The sequence below is a fragment of the Stomoxys calcitrans genome, chromosome 2 (assembly GCF_963082655.1).
Source record: "Stomoxys calcitrans chromosome 2, idStoCalc2.1, whole genome shotgun sequence".
In the NCBI taxonomy this organism is placed as follows: Eukaryota; Metazoa; Arthropoda; class Insecta; order Diptera; family Muscidae; genus Stomoxys; species Stomoxys calcitrans.
The window spans coordinates 66,563,131-66,575,260 of record NC_081553.1 but is presented as its reverse complement, the minus strand read 5'-3'; the positions used below and the strand labels follow the sequence as shown (position 1 = coordinate 66,575,260).

The following is a 12,130-nucleotide window of genomic DNA, read 5'->3' as shown; positions in this document are numbered from 1 at the left end:
CCAAACCAAATTGCTTTATACCTGGCCATAATACTTTTGTATCTGCCCACGTATCTTACGAAATACCGCCTCGTAAAACGTTTTTCTTTTAAAGCGTCGTTTTCATTTTATACGCCATCAATGCAGGGACATGTGCTGCCGCTGCCGCTGTCATTTAACCAAATTAACTAGGTGCTAAACCGAACCTGGCATTAACTGAATTACCCAACACCTGTCCTTAATGCACATTCATAAATACTTAATCACTGGCGGTGGTGGTGATGGTACTAAACTTGATGGAGGATGTTAAGCGAGCAAAAGATTTTTGTGGCCTCATTACAATTGGAATTACCGAATTTCAACATAAAATGGCTTAAAAGAACATTTGCCCAGTCGTATAATTCTCAAGAGAAAATTTTTGGTATTTTTCAGTTCTTAGCTGGTGGCAGATGGTGCCAACTGTATCTACAGCATCTTTACCCCTCCTCCTACTCCCCAATGTTCATTCCTGGGCGGCATTGCAAACATTCCTTTGCAAGTGTAATTGTTTTAATTGATGAGTTTGAAGGTGGTGTGGGAAGTTGGAAGAAGCTTCTCTATATCGCTTGAGGAAGACACATGAGGCGTATGAGCGATATTAACTATGCATTAGTTTAAAGGCAAACCAAGTGTGTGGCGAATGTATGAGTGTTTACGGTACTTTGTATCAAACAATTAACATCAATACTTCAGAACACGTTTCCATCGTTTGTAATAATTGCGTATAACAACTAAATTGAAACACTTTTAATTGTTATACAATGCAAAACGAGGGAGGGAGAGAGGGAGGGAGAGAGGGAGGGGGAAAATGACAATACATTTAATGTTCACCAGCGAGGGGGGACTCTACATGACTCTACATTCCTCTTGCTTACATTAAGTGGGACGGTATAGCAGGGATGATAAAGTAGAAATTTTGATACTTTTTGGTACCTTTCACATTCCCAAAGGTATTTGGGAAAATGACCCAAGGGACTAGAATGAAGCTCTCTAGGCAATATATTGTAGAAAGATGCGTGCTTACCCTAGGCATTAAGAAACAAAATTCTGAGTCATATATTAACATTTTTTCGAATTATTAATAAACCCAACTAGGATTCTCTATTTAATGGCACTCCATGAGTTAGCACTATTTCACTGTTTCTCCTTTTTGTATCATCCCTGATAGAGAGTCGCTTTACGCAACACCACAAAGAGAATAGCAATTATCATAAAGTCATTAACGCTTCATTACAATACAACGGCAACAATGGCGATGGCAGTGGCGACGGCGACGGCGGTGGCGGCTGGTCATGGCAACATTTATTATTGTTATTATCATGATACTTGTAGCACACACAAAAAAAAAAAAAAAAAAACAACACAGTTCACACAGCCCTCATTTCCAAGTGCACTAATTGTGGCTGTGGACAAAGAGATATGCGTGCGCGTACACGCACAGCCTGCCTTACTGCCTGCCTTTCGTGGACTGAATTTAATGGCAATGGTAATTCCCCAGGGGATGGATGGCCAACCTAGGATTCTACCAAAAATTAAAATTTACGATTGACTATGACTGAGAAATTGGGTTGCGCAAGTAGTGCGGGGATAAATGTCCACTAATTAGTATAAATATATGTTTTAAATTATTACCTTGAATGGGGATTTTTTTCGTTGCTTTGGTTACTTGCTGTTGAGGGCTAATTGCTGCCTCGATGCATGTGTTGACCTTTAGTTCATGTGGTTTATGTTGTTGGAGAAAACCTTCAGCAGGAATGTTGGCCTGAAAAAAACATATTCACAAAATGATATGTGGTAATTAGAGAGGAATTATATTCAATACTAATTATAATGGGAATTATGTTGTTATAGAATTAAATATGTTTTTCAGCATAAATGTTTTATGTTAAGGCGGGGTAAAGGATTCTTGCCGATTTGTTGCCAACATCAATTAAAACAAATAAAAGCGTGCTGAGATCGGCGGTGTCGAATCTTATTGGATTGCCCAAAAAGTAATTGCGGATTTTTTTAATAAAACTTAGAATGAACTTTAATCAAATATACTTTTTTTACACTTTTTTTCTAAAGCAAGCTAAACGTAACAGCTGATAACTGGCAGAAGAAAGAATGCAATTACAGAGTCACAAGCTGTGAAAAAATTTGTCAACGTCGACTATATGAAAAATCCGCAATTACTTTTTGGGCAACCCAATATATACCCTCCACCATGGATCGCATTTGTCGAGTTTTTTTCCCGGTATCTCCTCTTCTAGGCAAAAATATGATAAAAGGAGAGAATTGCTATGATTATCAAGTTATCGTCCGATTCGGATCGTAATTAAACTGAATGTTGGAGACCATTGTAGATGTCGTTGTGTAACACTTCAGCCAATTCGAATAAAAATTGCGCCCTTAAGGGGCTCAAGAAGTAAAATAGGGAGATCGGTTTATATGGGAGCTGTATCAGGCTATAGACCGATTCAGACCATAATTGACAAGTATGTTGAAGTTGTTGAGGGAAGTCGTTGTACAAAATTACAGCCAAATCGGATAATAATTGCGACCTCTAGATGCTCAAGAAGTCAAGATCCCGGATCGGTATATTAGAATCTATATCAGGTTATGGACCAATTAAAACCATATTTGGTACAGTTGTTGGAAGTCATAAAAAAACCCTTTTTGCCACAATTTCAGCCAAATCGGATAAGAAATGCGCTTTCTAGTGGCTCAAAAAATCAAGATTCAAAATCGGTTTATATCAGGTTATGAACCGATTTGAACCATACGTAGCATAGTTAATGGAAGTCATAACAAAACACTTCATGTAAAATAGTCAGCCAAATCGGATAGAAATTGCGCCCTATAGAGTCTTAAGAAGTCAAGACCCAAGATCGGCTTATAGGGCAGCTATATCAAAATATGGACCGATATGACCCATTTACAATCCCAACGGACCTGCACTAATAAAGGGTGATTTTTTTGAGGTTAGGATTTTCATGCATTAGTATTTGACAGATCACGTGGGATTTCAGACATGGTGTCAAAGAGAAAGATGCTCAGTATGCTTTGACATTTCATCATGCATAGACTTACTAACGAGCAACGCTTGCAAATCATTGAATTTTATTACCAAAATCAGTGTTCGGTTCGAAATGTGTTCATTCACCGTAACGTTGCGTCCAACAGCATCTTTGAAAAAATACGGTCCAATGATTCCACCAGCGTACAAACCACACCAAACAGTGCATTTTTCGGGATGCATGGGCAGTTCTTGAACGGCTTCTGGTTGCTCTTCACTCCAAATGCGGCAATTTTGCTTATTAACGTAGCCATTCAACCAGAAATGAGCCTCATCGCTGAACAAAATTTGTCAAAATTTGAACACATTTCGAACCGAACACTGATTTTGGTAATAAAATTCAATGATTTGCAAGCGTTGCTCGTTAGTAAGTCTATTCATGATGAAATGTCAAAGCATACTGAGCATCTTTCTCTTTGACACCATGTCTGAAATCCCACGTGATCTGTCAAATACTAATGCATGAAAATCCTAACCTCAAAAAAATCACCCTTTAAAAAGTATTTGTGCAAAATTTCAAGCGCCTAGCTTTACTCCTTCGAAAATTAGCGTGCTTTCGACAGACAAACAGACGGATGGACATGGCTAGATCGACTTAAAATTCCATGACGATCAAGAATATATTGGGTTGCCCAAAAAGTAATTGCGGATTTTTCATATAGTCGGCGTTGACAAATTTTTTCACAGCTTGTGACTCTGTAATTGCATTCTTTCTTCTGTCAGTTATCAGCTGTTACTTTTAGCTTGCTTTAGAAAAAAAGTGTAAAAAAAGGTATATTTGATTAAAATTCATTCTAAGCTTTATTAAAATTGCATTTACTTTCTTTTAAAAAATCTGCAATTACTTTTTGGGCAACCCAATATATACTTTATGGGGTCTCATAGGAATATTTCGAGGAGTTACAAACAGAATGACGAAATTAGTATACCACCATCCTATGGTGAAGTGTATAAAAACAGAAATTTTTACTCTGCCGGCCGCGTCCACGGATTGCGGATACTGGAATGATCCATACGGGGTAGCTGCAGCAGCAGTCGCGAACAATCACAGTTATCGAGTGGAGAGTCTGAGTGAGAGGCCGGGTGGCACTGGCTCTTACACAAATACTGGGTGCCTATGATGCTCGATATAACAAGGCGGGCAATTGGCGCCTTTATATAACCAGTGGTCACTCTATTCCCACGGCGATCGGTCCTTTGGACCGGTACGAGCTTTGCAATTTCTTTTTAATAAACAATTAATTTCCCGATGATTTTCAATACCATGGTCATTTACTCGATTTAGTCCCTTTCGGGCGAAAAAACTTATAAATAATTTGTTGACCATGGCAAGAAAACATGTAAGTATGTATTTTATTCGACCTGTGCCGAACTTTGGTTACCTACCTCCGTGGATTCATCATCCTATCTTATTAAAACCCCTTTACCATAACCATATTTATATTCTAATGTAAGCTGGTCTGCATCATATTTGATTCCGGTGATGAGAACGCATATGCAAGTCACACTTTCAGAGAAATCAAGCAATAAATCCGGTTTGTATGAGTTTAAGACCATAAAGCGGAACCACGGCCTATAAGGCAGCTATATCTAAATATTTATTGATATTATTCAGGTCGAATAAAGGAAGGCCCAAAGCAATTCACTGTTTTAAATTTCATTAAAATTCAGATAATAAATGCGGTTTTTACAGGCTTAAGACTCAAAATTGGCAGATCGGTCTATATGGCAGCTATACTCTAATAAGGTTCGATAAGCTTAACACAAACCAATATTTTCAATTTCAGCTAAATCAGGTAATAAAATCGGCTTTTATCGACTCAAAATCTAAAATTGACAGTTCTGCCTATGAGGCAGCTATATCTGAATATGGTGTAATCTGCGCCATATTCGGGTCGGATGACAAAAAGCCTAAAGCAACTGTCTGTTCCAAATTTCGGCGATATCTGATAATAAATGTGCCTTTTATGGGCTTAAGAGCCTGATTGTCAGATCTGTCTATATGGCAGCTATATCGAAATATTATCGGCGTTAAAGAACTTAACCTGCGTATTGGAGAAATACGGATCTTTGCATAATTTTAGCTCGTTATATAGGTTTTTGAAGGCAGCAGCGGTCAGCCAGACGGGCAAGCGAGCGGATGGACACTTCTTAGAATTTTATGATGATCATACTTTCATATGCTTTGTAGGGCCGCAAATGGACATTAGGATGTGTAGCTAACGGAATGATTAATATCCATCCCCCCCCCCTCCCCCTTGTATTATGGTGGGTATAAAAAATCCTTAATTGTTTTCCATTCTGCGTCTTAAAGTCGTTCAAGGTCTGATATTATGAGCCGACCTTAGTGCCGGTGTCTATTGGCCGCTAAAGCCCAGCAATGACATAGGAAATGCTCCAATGTCTCATTATTTTCCCCATATGCCCTATGCATGCTTTCACTTCCTTACATATTCTAGTCGAGTGCTCTTGTAGTCTTTATAATACCTAAAGCTTTAACTTGGACTGCGCTGCCATGTAAGGCTTTGGGTTAACCGAGTTCGTATGCTGTCTCATTCCCTCCTAACTCTGCTATGGCCCGACAACCAACAAACAATGCGGCTCGTTCCATCCTCAGAGAAGGCGTTAATCTCCTTCTTACACTCGAAGACTGTTCGTGACCAAACAAAAAATGTCCATCTTTCTCACCAGTTCGAGCTTTGCGACCTCACAGGGAGTGTGAATACCTACAGAGAGCTTTCTGACGACATCAATACATTCTATTGATATCCGCAGCTCATAATATGTGCGGCTGGATCCTATTCAGGGTTCTACACAAGTTAGAAAATACACTCGTTAAGCAGAAACTCCACTTGGAGCCGATGCTTTGGTGAAATCCTTCCGGACTGCATACAGCAACTGCATAGGTCGGCTCATCTCTGTTGTGCTTTCTTGCCACTCTGACGTAAGAGGGCTTCTTACCTTTTTTAGCTACCATTTTCCTCTTCCGTGATGGCTGAGCCGTCTTTTTGGGAAGTCCTCGATGAAGACTCTCGATAAAGACTCTCGATAAAGACTCTCGATGAAGACTCTCCGGCTCCAATTTTGTGCCCATCCGCAGGACTCTATTTGTAATCTCCATTGCGGAAGTACTATTTTTCTTTTTCACCATTTTAGCATAATAATGCTCTTCGGGATACCTGATTCTTTTTCCAGCTTCCACAGAAGTTTTTTGGAATATTAATTCTATCCTACATCCCGCTGTCCTCATGGATACGGCTACAGTGACAGTTTCATTGACACCACAACTTTTGCTTATAGGCTGGAGACGAACTACGCATCCCTCTGGTTTACCCATTTCTTCCTCAGTTTCTTCCTTAGTTTGACGACAGGTTGTGCGCTGGAAGCAATACTCTCGACTATAGGTGTCACCCACCCCTATAGGAGGGACAGACAACATTCTAAGGTCGGATGCCACCACCCCAACTATTGCTTCCTTGGAGTCCATTTTGAGCCTACTCCTGAATGGCTTTAAAATTTTTGCGTAATAGGTAGTACCTTTCCGACGAGATACGTCGGATGTGGATGCGGGCATCGGGTGGTGTTTGTGATAGATAGAGAGCGCCTTGTTGTGGGACGCCACACAGTGGGTTGGGAAAAAGAAAAAAGTCTGCCATTTGGAACGTATAGAGATATCTTCATGAAATTTAACATGATTATAGTTGAGATGTTATCCATTGCAAAATTTCAGGACCCTAGAAGTCGGCCCCACATAATTTTGTTCGGGCTGTCAAAAGCGGTTTTATGGTCCTATACGATTCGATTCCGAAAGTGCTTAAAAAGCTCTACAAAAAACAGAATAAACGGATAATTGCGCTTTTGACAGCCCGAACCAAATTTTGTAGGGCCGAGGTTGAAGGCCCACCAATGGACCCCTGGAACTTCTAGGACACTAAGACTTAAATAATTGTCCAACTTATATCATTAGAGTCAAAAGTTGTGATTTTCTTCCCTATTTATACCCTGCACCTCCACTGTGGTACAGGGTATTATAGATTTGTGCATTTGTTTGCAACGCTAAGAAGGAGAAGAGCTATACCCATTGATAAGTATACGGATCGGCTTGGAATCACTTCCTGATTCGATTTAGCTATGTCTGTCTGTCCGTCTCTCTGTCTGTCTGTCTGTCTCTTCGTCTGTCTGTCTCTCTGTCTGTCTGTCTGTCCGTCTGTCTGTCTGTCCATGTATTCTTGTAATCAACAGGTCGTATTTGTTATCCGATTTTCACAAAATTTTGCATAAGTCTCTTTTTTGGTCCAAAGACGAAGGCTATTGATTTTGAAAAAAATCGGTCCAGATTTAAATATAGCTCCCATATATATCTTTCATCCGATATGCCCTGTTAAAGCTGTAGGAGCCGCAAATTTAGTCCGATCTTTACCAAATTTGGCACGAAGTCCGTTTTTTAAAGTCCCAATATATGCGCGAAATTTCATCAGAATCGGATCAGATTTATATATAGCTCCCACATATATCTCTCATCCGATAAGGTCTTTTAAGGCTGTAGAAGGCACAATTTTGGTCCGATATTTACAAAATTTGGCACGAATTGTTTTTTCGGATGTCTTAATATGTGTGCAAAATTTCATTGAAATCGGTTCAGATTTAGATATAGCTCCCATATATATATTTCATCCGATATGCTCTTTTGAAGCTGTAGGAGCCACAATTTTAGTCCGATCTTTACCAAATTTGGCACGAAGTGCGTTTTTAAACGTCCCAATATATGCACGAAATTTCATCAGAATCGGATCAGATTTATATATAGCTCCCATATATATCTTTCATCCAAAAAGGTCTGTTAAGGCTGTAGAAGGCACACTTTTGGTCCGATATTTACAAAATTTGGCACAAATTGTTTTTTCAGACGTCTTAATATGTGTGCAAAATTTCATTAAAATCGGTCCAGATTTAAATATAGCTCCCATATATATCTTTCATCCGATATGCCCTTTTAAAGCTGTAGGAGCCACAATTTTAGTCCGATCTTTACCAAATTTGGCACGAAGTGCGTTTTTAAACGTCCCAATATATGCACGAAATTTCATCAGAATCGGATCAGATTTATATATAGCTCCCATATATATCTTTCATCCGATATGCTCTTTTGAAGCTGTAGGAGCCACAATTTCGGTCCGATCTTTACCCAATTTAGCATGAGATGTTTCGTGTGACGTCTTAATACATTTGCAAAACTTCATCTAAATCGGTTCAGATTTAGATATAGCTCCCATATATAACTTTCATTTGATATGAGCTATTAAGGCTGTAGAAGGCACAATTTTGGTCCGATCTTTACAAAATTTTACACGAAGAGCTTTTTGTGACGTCCCAATATGTGTGTAGAATTTCATCACAATCGGATCAGATTTGTATGTAGCTCCCATATATATATTTCATCCGATATGGTCTTTTAAGGCTATAGAAGGCACAATTTTGGCCCGATCTTTACCAAATTGGGCACGAAGAGCTTTTTGTGACGTCCCAATATGTGTGCAAAATTTCATCAGAATCGGATCAGACTGGGTGTGGTAGGGTATTATATAGTCGGCTCCGCCTGACTTTTGCCTTTCCTTACTGGTTTTGTTTTGCTTTTGTGGTTAACAAAGCAACGCCAGTGTGGACTCGCCTGTTGATGCAAACGAAGTAGCATTAGATCCACCCCTACAAGCTGCTACTCTACGATAAAAACAACGAGAAGCTGTCTCAGTTATCTTGAAACCATCATCATCAGAATACAAATATCCTTACCAATGGATAATTATGTAATTTTTTTTCCAAATAATTCAAATATAAGCTAATTTATTACGTTTACAAAGTGTACCGAACTTAACACGCTTTTATTTGTTTACAATTAGTAGCCACAAGTTGTTTCCTAATAATACAATTGTATTTTTAAAAAAATTTCCATTGAAATGATTTTCCCCATAAAGCTAAGTGCCCTGAGGAAAATAAAAATCATGAAAATTATTATTTTTTTCGCGGCATATCGCCCTCATGATAAATATTATAAATTAATTTCTTTGGAAATGAATTAATTTCTTTGGAAAAAAAAACTGAATGACTTTTCCACTTCATTTATTGTTATTTATTCTAATTTGTTGTTTTTTTTTGCTGGAATAAAACGATAAAAACGAACTGACAATTGAAACGAAAAATTGTTTTTGTTACATTTCTATTTTAAGAGAAATTGTTTTTCAAATATTAAAGACGCATTGAAATGGAAACCATGGCATTTGAGCTATTTTGTCTCGAATGCCTTGGGATACAAATATTTTTTTGTCTTGCCTTGTCTTTGCATTGCCCACCTTTACTCCTGTAGTGTTTTTCATAGAAACTTTGCCTGAGTATTGTAGAAGCTCTGCTGCCATTGTTGATGCTGCCCGCGTTATCGGATGCTGATGCTGCTGCAGCCAAAGCAAAAATTATTTTATTAACTTCCGTTTCATATATCCGTTATTGCCAGAATATTCAGTTCCGATAAAACTCTTGGTAAGTCTGGCTGTCCCTTGTCTATGTTTGTGTGATAGGGAGAGAAAAAAGAGGGAGAGTGTGTGTATGTGGGTGTGTATTGATGTGCTAAGGCCTCAGGTGGATTTTAGCTTTGTCTTATGCCAACGTTTGATTTAGTTTTTTTTTTTCCCCTCATCGAGGCTGTTGATAACCCCGGATACTGTTGTTTGGTCGTTTCTGATCTCTTTTGCTTTGTTTCGTTACGTTATGTGCTTTATCATGGATATCATATCTGACAAGTCTCTTCTTTTTTTCTTTGTTGCCCTTCTAGTCTTTGGTGTAATGTAGCTAATGCTACATATACACAGAGAAAAACTATTTTTCTCAACTGTTTACGGGCTAAAAAATTTAAAAAAAAATCAAAAAAAGGCAAAGGTATTGAAGGATAATATAAAACAAGTAAGAGCGTGCTAAGTTCGGCTGGGCCGAATCTTATATATCCTCCACCATTAATCGCATTTGTCGAGCTCTTGTCACGGTATCTCATTTTAGACAGACATAGAACATTGAATAAGAACTGTTATGCTACTGGAGCTATAGAATATCAAGAAGCAAAATCGGGAGATAGGTTTATATGGGAGAGAAGCTGTTGTACAAAATTTCAGCCAAATCGGATGAGAATTGCGCCCTCTAGAGGCTCAAGAAGTCAAGATCCCAGATCGGTTTATATGGCAGCTATATCAGGTTCTATTCCGATTTACTCCATACTTAACTCAGTCATTGCAAGTCATAACAAAACACCTCATGCCAAATCGGATGAGAATTGCGCTCTCTAATGGCTCAAGAAGTCAAGATCCAAGATCGGTTTATATGACAGCTATACCAGATTATGGAACGATTTGAATCATCTTTGGCGTAGTTGTTGAAAGTGATACCAAAACACTACGTGCAAAATTTCAATAACATCGGACGAGAATTGCGCCCTCTAGAGGCTCAAGAAGTCAAGACCCAAGATCGGTTTATATGGCAGCTATATTAAAACATGAAACGATTTAAACCATACTTAGCGTAGTTGCTGGAAGTGCCACCAAATCACTATGGGCAAAATTTCAATAAAATCGAACGAGAATTGCGCCCTCTAAACGCTCAAGAAGTCAAGACCCAAGTTCGGTTTATATGGCAGCTATATCAAAACATGAACCGATGTTAACCATACTTAGCATAGTTGTTGGAAGTGATACCAAAACACTACGTGCAAAATTTCAGCCAAATCGGATGGGAATTGCGCGCTCTATTGGCTCAAGAAGTCAAGATCCAAGATCGGTTTATATTACAGCTATACCAGATTATAAACCGATTTGAATAATCTTTGGCGAAATTGTTGAAAGTGATACCAAAACACTACGTGCAAAATTTCAATAACATCGGACGAGAATTGCGCCCTCTAGAGGGTCAAGAAGTCAAGATCCAAGATCGGTTTATATTACAGCTATACCAGATTATAAACCGATTTGAATAATCTTTGGCGTAATTGTTGAAAGTGATACCAAAACACTACGTGCAAAATTTCAATAAAATCTGATGAGAATTGCGCCCTCTAGAGGCTCAAGAAGTCAAGACCCAAGATCGGTTTATATGGCAGCTATATCAAAACATGAACCGATGTAAACCATACTTAGCATAGTTGTTGGAAGTGATACCAAAACACTACGTGCAAAATTTCAGTCCAATCGGATGAGAATTGCGCGCTCTATTGGCTCAAGAAGTCAAGATCCAAGATCGGTTTATATAACAGCTATACCAGATTATAAACCGATTTGAATCATACTAGGCGTAGTTGTTAAAAGTGATACCAAAACACTACGTGCAAAATTTCAATAAAATCGGATAAGAATTGCGCCCTCTAGAGGCTCAAGAAGTCAAGACCCAAGATCGGTTTATATGGCAGCTATATTAAAACATGGAACGATTTAAACCATATTTAGCGTAGTTGCTGGAAGTGCCACCAAATCACTATGGGCAAAATTTGAGTCACATCGGATGAGAATTGCGCCCTCTAGAGGCTCAAGAAATCAAGACCCAAGATCGGTTTATGTGACAGCTATATCAAAACATGGACCGATTTAAACCATACCTAGAGTAGTTGTTGGAAGTGCTACCAAAACACTACGTGAAAAATTTCAATAAAATCGGACGAGAATTTCGCTCTCTAGAGGCTCAAGAAGTTAAGACCTAAGATCGGTTTATATGACAGCTATATCAAAATATGGACCGATTTGGCCCATTTACAATACTAATCGACCTACACTAATAAAAAGTATTTGTGCAAAATTTCAAGCATCTAGCTTTACTCCTTCGAAAGTTAGCGTGCTTTCGACAGACAGACAGACGGACGGACGGACATGGCTAGATCGACTTAAAATGTCACGACGATCATGAATATATATACTTTATGGGGTCTGAGACGAATATTTCGAGGAGTTACAAATAGAATGACGAAATTAGTATACCCCATCCTATGGTGGAGAGTACAAAAAGCCACTATTGTAGTTTGTATGATAA

The 12,130-nt window shown here is 38.6% G+C and overlaps 1 protein-coding gene across 1 annotated transcript in view; it reads right to left on the bottom strand.

Moving 5' to 3' along the window:
* LOC106085877 (cGMP-specific 3',5'-cyclic phosphodiesterase) overlaps positions 1 to 12,130 on the bottom strand; it is a 377,334-nt gene that overhangs the window by 220,825 nt on the left and 144,379 nt on the right. The window contains exon 3 of the mRNA XM_059363771.1: positions 1,651 to 1,780. The gene's annotated coding sequence lies outside the window, so the exon portion shown is untranslated. The remainder of the gene's footprint in view (positions 1 to 1,650; positions 1,781 to 12,130) is intronic.